Source organism: Hevea brasiliensis, chromosome 6, assembly GCF_030052815.1.
Source record: "Hevea brasiliensis isolate MT/VB/25A 57/8 chromosome 6, ASM3005281v1, whole genome shotgun sequence".
Lineage (NCBI taxonomy): Eukaryota > Viridiplantae > Streptophyta > Magnoliopsida > Malpighiales > Euphorbiaceae > Hevea > Hevea brasiliensis.
Genome location: NC_079498.1, coordinates 42312779 through 42327953, shown reverse-complemented (window position 1 = coordinate 42327953; position 15175 = coordinate 42312779).

Below are 15175 nucleotides of genomic sequence, written 5' to 3'. Positions count from 1 at the left end.
ACATCATAATGATGTCATATTTGGCATTTTTATGGATTTTTCTTTTCTTTTCATCACTACTCAATTTCAATTTAATTTTTAGTAATGTTTCTTCATATTTTATGTCATATTAATTATTTACTTAACTAGACAAGTCGGCCAAAAATCACCTCTGAAGGCGAAATGACCAAAATGCCCTCCGTTTGGCTTAACGGGTCAAAATTGGCTGTACCGATTGAAAAATTTTCCTAAATATTTTCTTGGCATTCTAATGCCATAGGAACCTCAATGACCCTTCTCTGGAGTCCCAAAAATTATTTTATAATTTTTCCCCTGTCTAGGGCTCCTCGCTATAGAACCGCAACTTCCTCTCGGTTACCCTCGCTAGGGCACCTAGCTCATTTAATTTGGTTGTATTTTATTTCTAAATTTTTATTAAATTTTTCTTATTAATATTTGAATTGATTATGGTCCTCACTTAAGTTTAAATATTTTTCGACATTCTAGCTGTCCTGACGATAATCGTCACCGAATAAAGAGAATGTACGGAATTGCTACCGGGAGGGTGTTACAACTCTTCCCCTTTAATTTAAATTTCGTCCTCGAAATTTACCTGATGCAAACAGTTGAGGGAACTGTTGCCTCATCATCTCTTCACTTTCCCAAGTTGCATCCTCGGTGTTGTGGTGCCTCCAAAGCACTTTCACCAGTGGAATCTGCTTGTTCCTCAACTCTTTCACTTCTCGAGTTAGGATCCGTAGAGGTTCTTCTTCATATGTCAAATCCGGTTGTATTTCAATTTCTTCCCTGGAGATGACATGTGAAGGATCTGAGCGGTATCTTTTGAGCATGGACACGTGGAACACATTGTGGATCTTGTCCAGCTCTGGTGGTAAAGCTAGCCTATAAGCTACTGGACCCACACGTTGAATGACTTCATATGGGCCAATGAACCTAGGGCTTAACTTACCTTTTCTTCCAAACCTCAATACCTTCTTCCACGGTGACACCTTGAGGAACACTTTGTCGCCAACCATATATTCTATTTCTTTTCTCTTCAGGTCGGCATAAGATTTCTGTCTGTCCGAGACAACCTTCAGATTAGCTTTGATCAATTTTACTTTGTCCTCGATCTGCTTTCACTGTGTCCGCCCTACCGCTTATCTTCGCCCAATTCAGTCCAAAGACACCGGAGTTCTACATTTTCTTCCATACAAGGCTTCATATGGGGCCATTTGAATGCTAGCACGGTAGCTATTGTTATATGCAAATTCTCGCTGGGAGGTATCTCCCAACTTCCCTCAAACTCAATGACACAACTCCTCAGCATATCCTCAAGGACCTGACATATATTTCACGTTATTGTTATCATTTTAATTCAATATTTGTATTAATTTCATTGGTTTCAATTGTTTACCTGGATTACTCTTTCTGATTGCCCATCCGTCTGAGGATGGAAAGCTGTACTGAAATGGAGTTGTGTACCCAAGGACTCATGCAACTTCTTCCAGAATCTCGATGTAAACCTTGGGTCTCGATCAGATATGATGGAAAATGGAATTCCATGCAGTCTAACTATCTTACTAATATACAATTCTGCTAACCTCTCTAGTGAGTAGTCAGTCCTAACTGGCAGAAAGTGTGTTGACTTTGTCAATCTATCAACTATCACCCATGCTGCATCATGTTTCTTCTGGGTGAGAGGTAGACCACTTACAAAATCCATGGTGACCCGATCCCATTTCCATTCGTGTATGCGATAGGTCAGAGCAAACTTGATGGAACTTGATGTTCCGCTTGACTTGCCGACATGTCAAGCATTTAGTCACATAGTCACTATGTCCCTCTTCATACCGTGCCACCAATATCAAGCTTTAGATCATGATACATCTTTGTACTTCCCGGTGCATAGCATATACATTGGTGTGTGCCTCTTTAGAATACGGTCTTCAATTCCCCATCATCCGGTACACACGCCTTCCTTTGTAGTATAGGCACCCATCCGCTTTCACCCCATAATCGCTTGCTTTTCCTCCGAGATCTTGCTCATAATAGCCATTAACTTTTCATCGCCTTTTGCCCATCTAAAATCTGCCAGAAAGGTGTTTGGCCTCACTTGCAACTCAGCCAAAATAGCTCCATCTCGAATCAAAGATAGACGGGCATTCAATGATCTCAAGGCTGTCATGGATTTTCTGCTTAAAGCATCAGCAACTACATTTGCCTTCCCAGGATGATAGTCAATTACACAATCATAGTCCTTCAAGAACTCAATCCATCGCCTCTGTCTAAGGTTGAGCTCCTTCTGGGTTGGCAAATATTTTAGGCTTTTGTGGTCTGTGTAAATGTAGCACTTTTCACCATACAAGTAGTGCCTCCATATCTTCAGTGCGAAGATAATTGCTGCAAGCTCTAGATCATGAGTAGGGTAGTTCTGCTCATATGGCCTTAACTGTCTGGAAGCATAGGCGATCACTTTCCCCTCTTGCATCAATACACACCCTAACCCATTATGTGAGGCATCACTGTAGACCACGAAGTTTTTTCCTGACACTGGCTGTGTTAACACTGGTGCCTCTATCAACATAGCCTTCAATTTCTCAAAATTGGTCTGACACTTCTCATTCCAGTCAAATATGACATTCTTGTGTAACAACTTGGTCATTGGAGCAGCTATTAGGGAAAATCCCTTCACAAATCTTCTCAGAATACCCACTAGCCCCAAGAAGCTTCGACCTCGCTTGTATTTACGGGAGGCTTCCATTCCATCATCGCTTCTATTTTCTTGGGATCCACCCTAATCCCATCAGCTGACACTATGTGTCCAAGGAATGCAATCTCATTCAACCAAAAGTCACACTTGGACAGCTTAGCATACAGCTTCTTTTCTCTCAGGGTTTGCAGAACAATCCTTAAATGCTCATCATGTTCTTCCCTGGTCTTGGAATATACCAAAATATCATCAATAAAGACCACTACGAACCGATCTAAGTGTGGATGGAAGATACGGTTCATAAGGTCCATGAATGCCGCTGGTGCATTTGTTAGGCCAAAGGGCATCACTAGAAACTCATAATGCCCATATCGGGTCCTGAATGCAGTCTTTGGCACATCTGCATCCTTCACCCTCAACTGATGATACCCTGACCTGAGATCAATTTTTAGAAAATACTCCTGCTCCCTTCAACTGATCAAACAGATCATCAATTCTAGGCAACAGATATTTGTTCTTCATTGTCACTTTATTCAACTGCCGGTAATCAATGCATAGCCTCAAAGTCCCATCCTTCTTTTTCACAAACAGCACTGGAGCTCCTCATGGTGACACACTGGGGCGTATGAACCCCTTATCAAGCAACTCTTGCAACTGAGTTTTCAACTCCCTCAATTCAGTGGGTGCCATCCTATAAGGAGCAATGGAAATGGGTGCTGTACCCGGCAGTGTCTCAATAGCAAATTCAACTTCCCTTTCTGGTGGCAAACCAGGAAACTCTTCAGGAAATACCTCTGGGAAGTCTCTTACTGTGGGTATGTCACTCAAGTTTGGCTTAGCCTGCTTAGTATCCACCACATGTGCTAGGTAGGCTTCACAGCCTTTTCTCATCATTCTTCTTGCAACTGTGGCTGAGACGACATTGGACAAGAAATCTGTCCTTTCCCCCACAACTGTGATCTCATTACCCTCAGAAGTTTTCAAAGAAATTCTCTTCAATTTGCAATCAACTATTGCCTCATGACGTGACAACCAGTCCATTCCCAATATCACGTCAAACTCATGGAAGGGCAACTCAATTAGGTCTGCCAAGAATTCATACCCCTGAATCCTTAACGGGCAACCCTTGTATACTTTGTTCACTACCACACTGTGGCCCAATGGATTAGTGACCAGAATATCTTGGTCACTTTCCCCTACTAGTATCCCCCTTTCTACGGGTAGGTTGATGCAGATGTATGAATGAGTGGATCCTGGATCCACCAATGCATGCACAGGAGTATTGTAGAGGGAGAACGTACCCCTGATGACATCCAGGGCATCTTGCTCCTCCTGAGCTCTCAAGGCATAAGCTCTGGCAGGTGGTCTGTTATCTGGCCTCTCTGCTAGCTCAGATGCAGGCCTCTGTGATGGTCCAACCACCTCAGATTTACTAGATTTTCTACCTCTCTGTGGTGCAGGAGCAGGTCTGTCTGCTTGTGTTGGAGCAGCTGTAGTAGTTCTGCGTGGATAGTTCTTCAATTGATGCTCTATTGACCCACACCTTAAGCAGGCACCAGTCACTCTCCAACACTCCCCCTTATGCCATTTCAGGCAGTGTGGACATGCAGAAGATGCTAGGGCTGGTCCCCTGAACCCCATCCCTGGAGAGCTGCCCACTGATGGTGTGGACTGTCCTCTCCTAGGGGTATATCGTGGCACAGGCCCCGAGATTGACCCTGACCTTGTGGCTGACCTGAACTCTATGCAGGTGGACCCTTGAACTTCTTCCCAAATGCAGGAGCTGAACTAGACTGACCTGGGCCCCTCTTCTGCTGTCTTTCCCTTCTAGTCTGCTCACTGATTCTTACTTTTTCAACCTTTATTGTAGCTTCCACTAATTTGGTAAATTTTGTGATTCCCAAGGCAGTGAGCTGGATCTTGATGTTTTCATTTAGTCCCTCTTCAAATCTCTTACATCTTTCAGCTTCATTAGGGACTATCTCCCTTCCATAGCGGCTCAATCTTACGAATTCCTTCTCATACTTGCCATCGACAACCTGTCTCGCCAAAGTTAATAAACTCTCTTCTTCTCTCTTCCGTATACAAGACCACATATTTCTTCTTGAATTCGGAGAGAAAGAAGTCCCAAGTTCTGACTGCACTTCATCGACACCATGTCCCACCATTCGTAGGCATCATCTTGCAACAAAGATATGGCGACTTCCAAGTTTTGCCGTGGAGTGCAAAGTGGAGTTGTTTTAGAACTCACTGCTCGTTTCAACCAATTCTACCGCAATGTAATCATCTTCTCTCTTGCCATAGAAATCCATTGCTCCAAACTTTCTTAGCCTTTCCGTGTGTGATTGCCAGAGTGGTGGTGGTGGGGGTGCTGGCATTACCCCTGCCATTTGTCTGAAGAAATCGGCCATTTGCTGAAACATGACCTGTGGAGGCTGAGCAGGCTCTGCTTGAGCTGGCGGAGCAGATTCTCTCATGCCTCCAGTCTCAGCTGCTGCAGGTGGAGCATGACTCTCCACTTCTTCCTCGACTGCTCTCTGTGATGAAGGGTCTATATCCTATTTAACAAAGACAAACAGATCTGCGTTAGTGTCACCTCGACTCTTACAAATGCAATGCATGGTATGGACTCAATTTAGGCCCAGAAACGCCTAAACCGTGCTCTGATACCACTAAATGTGACGCCCCTTACCCGTGTACAGTATACCCGAGTAAGTAATGCCACACGGTGTACCGACACACTTTAATATACCTTAATTAATTTGTATCATGCTTTTGAATATAATTTGTGAAATATAATTTATTTAAGCCATTTATCAAAAGTATTATTTATTTGAGATTCCGAAAATTTTAAAGAAAATCCGGCAGAGTACCAGCTAAAAATGGAGAAAACAGTTCTTGGGAACCTGAAAAAAAAACACTTCCAATATTCACATTCAATCATTCCCAAACTCCAATATCCAAAATCTCAACAATTTTTCAATTTCAGGTCTCAACAACCTTTTCATTTCTCAAACATCCATTTCTCAGAATACTCATATACAAACAACAAATAAATGCTCAAACTTTGCATTCATGACCATAACTTTCATTATTTACATGAACATCAAAATGCATTACATAGATCCAAATACATATGAGAAAATAAAAATTTAGTTACAAAATGACAAAATGACACCTAGTGCCCTACCAATGCACTGAAGGTAGTGAGGTGACACGGACACTATGCAGAACTGTAGGATGGACTCACCCAGTCTGTGGTCTACTGGGCTCACGATCAATATCTCCAGTACCTATGCGTGCAAAAGCAACGCGCTAAGAAATAATGCTTAGTGGTGCAATAATAAAATAACATGAAATAACAGAAAATAAATATGTATTGCATGTGCATGTTTTGTTTGTCTTGTATTTGTATATCCATTCATTTATTTCTTTTACTTTGCCCATTTTCATTCATTTGGTTGCCCAAGTAACCTACACTAGACGACTGGACTGGATAAGCGGGTAAACTGGCACTGGGTATCAAGTACCTCGGGCCGTCACACCATCGGTCACATATGCATCTCCCGGTGTGCAACAGAACAACTAACAAGATGTAAATAATATCAGGCATAAGGCCAAATCTCAATACAAGGTCAGAATGGTTAAAAGCCATAAAATCATAGAATGGCATATTGCCATGTGCAGTACTGCTAACTGAACCCTATTGGCATGCCAAACTATCAAAACCAATCTTGTTAGGTATACTAGGGCATTTGAAACCTTTAAATTCTTCAATTTGTGAATTTCAAGTTTTTGCTGTCACTATTCACCTCATTGGTCAACAAAAATGTTGACTTTTGGATAGAAAATATGTACATTGACTTTGGCACTCCCAATATACCACATTTGGCATTCAAAACTTGTTGGCATTAAGTATTTATACCATTTCAAAGTTTAAACCAAAGGAAGCAGAATTTTCAGTTTTTGTAGCTCAAATTTACTGTTCCATTGGACACTGTTGCAGTGGGAATTTGAAGAAATGGAAAACATAAAAGTTGTTCCTTATTTTGTCTAGTTGAATTTCCTTTTTTGAATCACTCCATTTGGAGTTTTGTAGCTCTAGATATGGTCCAAAAACCACAGCTGGCCGGATTGCCAATCTGTAGAATTGACCATATCTACAGTAACATGAACAGTAATTGGAGTCACTTGGTTGGATGGGTTCTGGCCATAATTTGGGGTAGGTTCCTTCATGAAAGTTGTTTTTATATGTATTAACTTGTTGCTGTAAAAATTTCAGGTCAATTGACCATATCTACAGTGAGTTATGGCCAAATGAACAGTTACTGTTCATTTGGTCATTTCTGCAGGTGCTGTTGCAGGGTATCCGGATTGGGGCCAAGTTTTGGTTCTCTTGCTTTGGTCTTTTGGGCATGGTTTCTTCAGCAAAAATGTGCCATTATAAGCCTAGTTTCATGTCCAATTGGCCAAACACCAATTGGACCAACACAGCCAAAGCTATGGCAGTCCAAGTGGACTGAAATTTCAGTCACCCTGCTGCTGTCTTTAGGCAGCCTACACATTCACTTTGCCATGCATTATTTCAGTCCAAATTGTGGTCAACTTACCTAAAATGGTCACTAATTGACCATTAAAATGTTCTCTAACAATTTCCTAAGCCAAGTCAAATTTTCACTTCTCAAAACCCTAATTTCCATATGAGTTTTCACAACATGCTTGAATTAACTATCTCATTCACTATCCACATGCATATATGGTTTAAACATAATCTCTAATCCACTTTAAGTCCATAAAAACACTCCATTATTGTTCCTTCAATAGGGCAGCCGAAATTTATGGTATGTATACACATAATTATTGTTCATTTTAGTTACAAATTCTTACTCAATTCAAGTTACTAATCATGAAAATAAAGAGTTTTAGGTATCTAATGCACTAACCTTTAAGTGGCACTTTTTTCCCAAGTTTAATCTTCACTTTTCTTGTACTCTCTTGGCTGCCAAAAACTTCCTCTAGGTCCAAGGATTCATTTTAGTATTGGGGTCTTGAGGAAATATGGTGAGGAAGCATGAGAATGAAAGCTTGCAAAGAATGGCTATGGTGGAAACCCTATCTTCTCTCTCTCTACGTTTTGGCTGGTTTGAAGGAGGTGGCTGCTGTATTTTTGGTTAATTTGGTCTTCATTTAGTCTCTTTTATTAGTTAATAATATGGTTGTTTAATTATAATTGGTGGAGACTTTCAAATGACATCATAATGATGTCATATTTGGCATTTTTATGGATTTTTCTTTTCTTTTCATCACTACTCAATTTCAATTTAATTTTTAGTAATGTTTCTTCATATTTTATGTCATATTAATTATTTAATTAACTGGACAAGTCGGCCAAAAATCACCTCTGAAGGCGAAATGACCAAAATGCCCTCCGTTTGGCTTAACGGGTCAAAATTGGCTGTACCGATTGAAAAATTTTCCTAAATATTTTCTTGGCATTCTAATGCCACAGGAACCTCAATGACACTTCTCTGGAGTCCCAAAAATTATTTTATAATTTTTCCCCTGGGTTTAGGGCTCCTCATTGCGAGAACCGTAACTTCCCTCTGGTTACCCCTCGCTAGGGCACCGGCTCATTTAATTTGGTTGTATTTTATTTTTAAAATTTTTATTAAATTTTTCTTATTAATATTTGAATTGATTATGGTCCCTCACTTAAGTTTAAATATTTTTCCGGACATTCTAGCTGTCCGGATCGACATTGGTCACCGGAACAGTAGAATGTACGGAATTGCTACCGGGAGGGTGTTACAATAATCCTCAAAATACTAGCAATACATTTCATTCAAATTAAATAAAATAGTTCCACTCATATTTCATTAAAGACATAACAATTTATACACATCCTTACAAATTTATATCAAAAGAAACACAAACTAAACTTTATTATAAACTTCATACAAATTTTTGTACAAGCTGCTTAAGACCCATTTACATATCCATACATTTATATGCAATACATATATCAAAAGAAATATTTACAATTAGGGTATAAATTATACCCGATAGCTTCAAAGCAGGAAGATCCTCAATCCTTAGCAGCTCAGTCTACTGCTCTTCTAGTCTCTGTATCTGCGACAGCAATAGAAGCTATCGCTGAGTACTAGGACTCAGTGGTGCACAACATACTAAAATAATCTTTATGCAAAAATAAAGTCACATTTATTCAAAAATTTGATTAAACATGAGCATTAAACACAAAACATGAATTATGAGGTTTTAATGCAAACCAAGTTCATTTCGAAGTATCAAAACACGTTTCATAAAACCCACAGTTAGATCATGCCATTCGAAATAAATAGAATCTCAATAGCCAGAGGCTAAAGAGAAATCACATCACAAGGCTAGCTAGCCCAAATATATGGATATGCATTCACATCCTCTTATACTGGCACACCTCAACACTTCTCTAAAGAAGGAATCAAAATTCGAAACTAATTACCTCCACTAGTCGTGCTAGTGAGGTGTTCAAATGTATGGTCATGACACTGTGGTTTCAAAACTTATCTTAACAATTTGCTAAACATTGTCATTTCAATATACATAATAACTTTCAACAATTTAAATCAAAACATCATAAGAATGCCATAATTCAATATTTCACATTATTCAAAACAGTATGCAAAAGATGATTATAAAAAGTATACGTTGTGCACAAACCTCAAACGAGTCGCCTGTTGGCCTTAACTCGATTCCTCGGGTTCTTTCCCGGTATTCTTTTCAACTGAAATACACAATTTTACAATGTTTCAGTACTAGAACTTAACATAAACCCAAAATAAATTTAACTTCACTTTTACCTAGCTCTAACGTGCTAAATTCGACGTTCTTGAAATTTTGTGTTTCGGGTTACTATTCACTGCACTATTCGAGTCAAATTATTGACTTTCTAAGACTTAATAGGTATGGAAATTCTAACTTCACCCACATACCACATTTTGGTCACTAAACTTGTTGGTTTTGGTTATTTTCTCAAAACTTAGGCCTTTTAGGCAAAATTGCCAAATTTTCAATTTTGGTGTCCCTAATTGTACTGTTTCATTGGTCAGTTTACTGTTGAAATTTGACAAAACTTTCTTCATAGAAAATGTTCCTTATTATCTTAAGTTTATTCTCTTTTTTGAATCACCCCAATTGGAGTTTTGTAGCTCAAGTTATAAGCAAATTATGTTTACTGTTCATGCTGCATAATTTTATTCTGGCAGATTATTGATTCCAACTTCGTTCAGCAATTTGATCAAGTTAGGTCCATAATTTCGTTTAATTTTCTTCATATAAAATGTTCTAATATGCCTTAGGTTTCCATCGGTTTAAGAATCTCCTAAATCGGAGTTTTCTAGAGAGAGTTATAGTCATTGAAACTTTACTGTTCATATGGCAATCTGCAGTTCTGTAGATTCAGGTCACCAAATTTGCTCAGTATTTTGATTGGGTTAATGGCATAATTTGGGTTGGTGTTCTTCATAAAAGTTTTAGATCTATATCTTATCTATTTTCTGGTAAAATTTCAGGTCATTTTGACCTGCCTAGCTCGAGTTATGACCAAATGAACAGAACACTGTTCATTTGGTTAGTTTGTGCAGAGGCAGCCTGTGATATTCCGACTTCGGCCACTTTGTTCACTAGGTTTTAGTCACTTTTTGGGCAGGCTTCCTAAATGAAAATTGTGTCATTTAGTGCCTATTTTCATCCCCAATTAGTCCCATATCCATTGGACTTGTAAAATTCCTTTTTTGGTCCCTCAAAGGAGGTTTTGTCTTGCTGCAGCAACATGACCTTATCCAATCCGAATTGGCTTTTAATTCCAACACTTCTAACACACTTAATTAGGTCACAAATGACCATTTTTCACTTCACATTAGGTTAAAGACACCATTTACAAGTTTTTCACATTTTTGGTCTCTAAACCCTAATGTTTAAAACCCTAATTCACATATTTGTTCCATTCATGCAATTTAAAGTGTGGCACTAACACCTACCCACTTAGATTGAATTGCATGCATGATTTATTGAAGTGAAACATATCACTTTCCCCCAACCCTCATGGCTGCCAAATTGTTTGTACTTTCATAACTTATCATTTTCTTTAACTTTTCATGCAATTTAGACTCATCTTAACTTAATTTCAAAGCTTTTAGAAAAGAAAGGGAAACAAGTACTAACCTCACTTGTCAAATTTTCTTGAATTGCCAAGTTTGATTTTCCTTCACTTTTCTTCCCTCCTATTCCTCTTTAATCTTATTTTCTAGGGTAACTTAGAAGCTTTTTAGGGTTTAGGGTTGAAACTTGTGGGGAAGAATTAAGTTTTTCAAGCTTTAAAAGCTTGTTAATGGAGGAACCTTGGGAGAGAAAAGTGAGAGAGAGATGAAAACGTTTTTTTTTGAAGTAGAAATGATTTTATTTTTTTTTTTTATGAATTTTTAAGTCTTATGGAAGACCAAAAATGTAAATAAATAAATAAATTAATTATATTCTTTATGGCATCATGCATGAGGTCATGCATGATGTCATCACCTTTTGATTTTTCCATTTTTCATTTTCTTTTTTTTTATTTTTCTATTAGTTCTTTAATTAAATTTTCAATTAAGAAATTTTCTTTTCTTCAATTTTATTTGACAGTTAGGTCAGGAGTCAGCTCTCGGGGTCAATTGACGAAATTGCCCCTCGTCGGTTCATCCCGGTTTGCAATTAATTCTATATTTCTTTCGGCTCCCTGACCTAATTATTTGACTGGCTTAACAGATCTTTTTCGTGATTTTCTCTTTTCCACTGTGTTTATAAGGATCCTAAGGACCGCAGCGTCACTTTTTACGGTTCGAAATTTGAGTTTAAAATGACTTCGCAGTCGTTCCCGAGAAGGTCACCCATCGTTGTGACTCTTGGCTCGTTTAACTTCTTCTATTCTGTTTTTCTTGTTTATACTTAACTAATTGAACATTACTAATTACTTGTGTTTATGGCTTCTCCAGTTGTCTTAAGTATGGTTCTAATCCCCTTAATTGTCCGGACCGACATCGGTCACTGGAATAATGAAATATAGCAGGCTATACAAATGGGGTGTTATAATTCTCCCCCCCCTTAAAATAAATTTCGTCTCGAAATTTTACCTGGTATCAATCTTTGAACAGCTGTGGGTGCTGTCTCCTCATGTCCTCCTCTCGTTCCCAAGTAGCCTCCTGGCCCGAATGATGGTTCCACAGCACTTTCACCAATGGTATCTGCTTGTTCCGTATCTGCTTCACCTCATAAGCCAGAATCCCTATGGGTTTTTCTTCATATGTGAGGTCTGGATTCACTTCAATTTCCTCTACTGGTAGTACATGAGATGGGCCTGATCGATACCTCCTCAACATAGACACATGGAAGACATTATGTATCTTCTCTAACTCTGGAGGTAGTGCCAAACGATATGCCAAAGGACCCACTCTTTCCAGAACCTCATATGGCCCAATGAAACGAGGACTCAGTTTCCCCTTTCTGTCGAATCTCATAATTCTCTTCCAAGGAGAAACCTTGAGGAAAACTTTCTCACCCACTGAATACTCAATATCCCTTCTTTTCAAATCAATGTAGGACTTCTGACGGTCTGATGCAGTCTTAAGTTCATCTCTGATCACCCTGATCTTCTCCTCAGTTTGTTGAACAATTTCGGGTCCAATCATCTTTCTTTCACCCACGTCATCCCAACACAACGGGGTTCTACATTTTCTGCCATACAAAGCTTCATATGGAGGCATTCCAATGCTTGATTGGTAGCTGTTGTTGTAAGCAAACTCAATCAAAGGCAAAGGTGTATCCCAACTGCCCTCAAACTCAATCACACAAGCCCGTAGCATGTCCTAAGATCTGAATTACCCTCTCAAACTGGCCATCTGTTTGTGGGTGGAATGCCGTACTGAAGTACAATCTAGTTCCTAGGGCTCTCTGAAGACTACCCCAAAATCTAGAAGTGAACCTAGGTCTGATACAATGGATACTGGCACTCCATGAAGTCTCACAATCTCATCAATGTACAACCTGGCCAATCTGTCTAAACTATAATCCATTCGGACTGGCTGAAAATGAGCAGACTTAGTTAGTCTGTCGACAATGACCCATACTGCATCATGACTCTTCTGTGTCCTCGGAAGTCCCATTACAAAATCCATAGTTATTCTTTCCCATTTCCATTCTGGCACTGGTAGTGGATGTAACAACCCAGCGGGTAATTGATGCTCTGCCTTTACTTGCTGACAAGTTAGGCATTTAGAAATAAACTCTGCCACATCTCTTTTCATACCCATCCACCAGTAATGCTCCTTTAGCCCCCTATACATTTTTGTGCCATTAGGGTGCATGGCAAAAGGAGACTTATGTGCTTCCTTCAAAATGATCTGCCTCAAATCAACATCATTAGGAACACACATTCTGCTCTGGTGTAGCAATAGACCATCATCTCTGATTGAGAATTCTGGTTTCTTGCCCTGTCAGACTTCTTCCATCAACTTCTGATACTTCTAATCATTCTGATTAGCCATTCTAATCTGATCAATCAACATTGGCTGTACATGCCATGCAACTGCTGTCTTCCCATCATCATTAATCTCTAAGCTGGTATGCAATGATTTTAACTCATGTACCAAAGACAAAGGAGTAACTCGTAGACTTGCCATAGTCTTGCGACTTAAGGCATCAGCCACAACATTAGCTTTCCCTAGCTGATAGTCTATCAGACAATCGTAGTCTTTTATCAACTCTAACCATCTCCTCTGTCTCAAATTCAGCTCTTTCTGGGTGCCCAAATACTTCAAACTCTTATGATTTTTGTAAATGTAACACTTCTCTCCATACAAATAATGTCTCCAGATCTTAAGAGCAAACACAATAGCTACAAGCTCCAAATCATGTGTTGGATAATTCCTCTCATGCGGTTTTAGCTGGCGTGATGCATAGGCAATAACATTTCGATCTTGCATCAATACACAACCTAACCCATTATGAGAAGCATCACTATATACTGTATATTCTTTACCCGGAGTAGGTAAAGTAAGGACTAGAGCTTCAGTCAAACATTTCTTCAATTCATCAAAACTCTGTTGGCATTTATCCGTCCACTGAAATTTCACATCTTTTCTAAGCAGCTTGGTCAATGGAGATGCCAACATGGAGAATCCCTTCACAAACCGACGGTAGTATCCAGCTAAACCCAGAAAACTGCAAATCTTTGTGACATTTCTGGGTGGCCTCCAATTAAGGACAGCTTCTATCTTACTTGGATCTACCTTGATGCCCTCTTCTGATACTATATGCCCTAAAAAGGATATCTCCTTCAGCCAAAATTCATATTTCGACAATTTGGCATATAGCTGTTTCTCCCTCAAAGTCTGCAGTACAATCCGCAGATATCTATCATGCTCTTCTGCATTCCTCGAATAGACCAATATATCATCTATGAATACCACAACAAACTGGTCGAGGAATGATCTGAAGATAGTGTTCATCAGATCCATAAAAGTAGCCGGAGCATTAGTTAACTCGAATGGCATAACCAAAAACTCATAATGGCCATAACGGGTTCTAAAGCAGTTTTAGCAATACTCTGCTCTTGTACTTTCAACTGATAATAACCTGATCTCAGGTCAATTTTGGAGAGCACAGCTGCACCCCTCAACTGATCAAACAAGTCATCAATGTGGGGCAATGGATATCTGTTCTTTATAGTCACCTTATTCAACTGTCGATAATCAAAACACAAACAGAGAGTGCCATCCTTTTTCTTTACAAACAATACTGGCGCTCCCCAAGGTGACACACTAGGGCGGATAAAGCCCTTGTTAAGCAGTTCTTGCAACTGCACTTTCAACTCTTTCAATTCTGCAGGTGCCATTCTATATGGCGTTATGGAGATTGGATCCACACCAAGCATAACATCAATCTCAAACTGCACCTCTCTTTCTGGAGGTAATCCTGGCAATTCATCAGGAAACACATCCAGAAAATCACATATAGTAGGGATGTCCCTTAGTGCTGGGCTCCCCACTTGGGTGTCCATCACATGTGCTAAGTATGCTTCACACCCCTTTCTGATCATTCTTCTAGCTAGTGCAGCCAAAATGATATTTGATGGCAGTAAATGCCTCTCCCCATGTATTACCACATCACCATACAAAGGGAGACCAAAAGTGACTGTCTTCAGTCTACAGTCAATCATGGGATGATGCCTGGCTAACCAATCCATGCCCAAGATGATATCATACTCTCTGAAGGGCATTTCAATCAAGTCTGACAGGAAAACATGTCCTTGGATCACCAAAGGACAGTCTCTATAAATTCTATTGACCCGGACCTCTTGTCCTAACGGACTAGTTACTAGCACTTCAAAACCCATTTGCACACATGGAACAGCAAGTGAACAGACTATGCTAGCACTAACATATGAATGGGTTG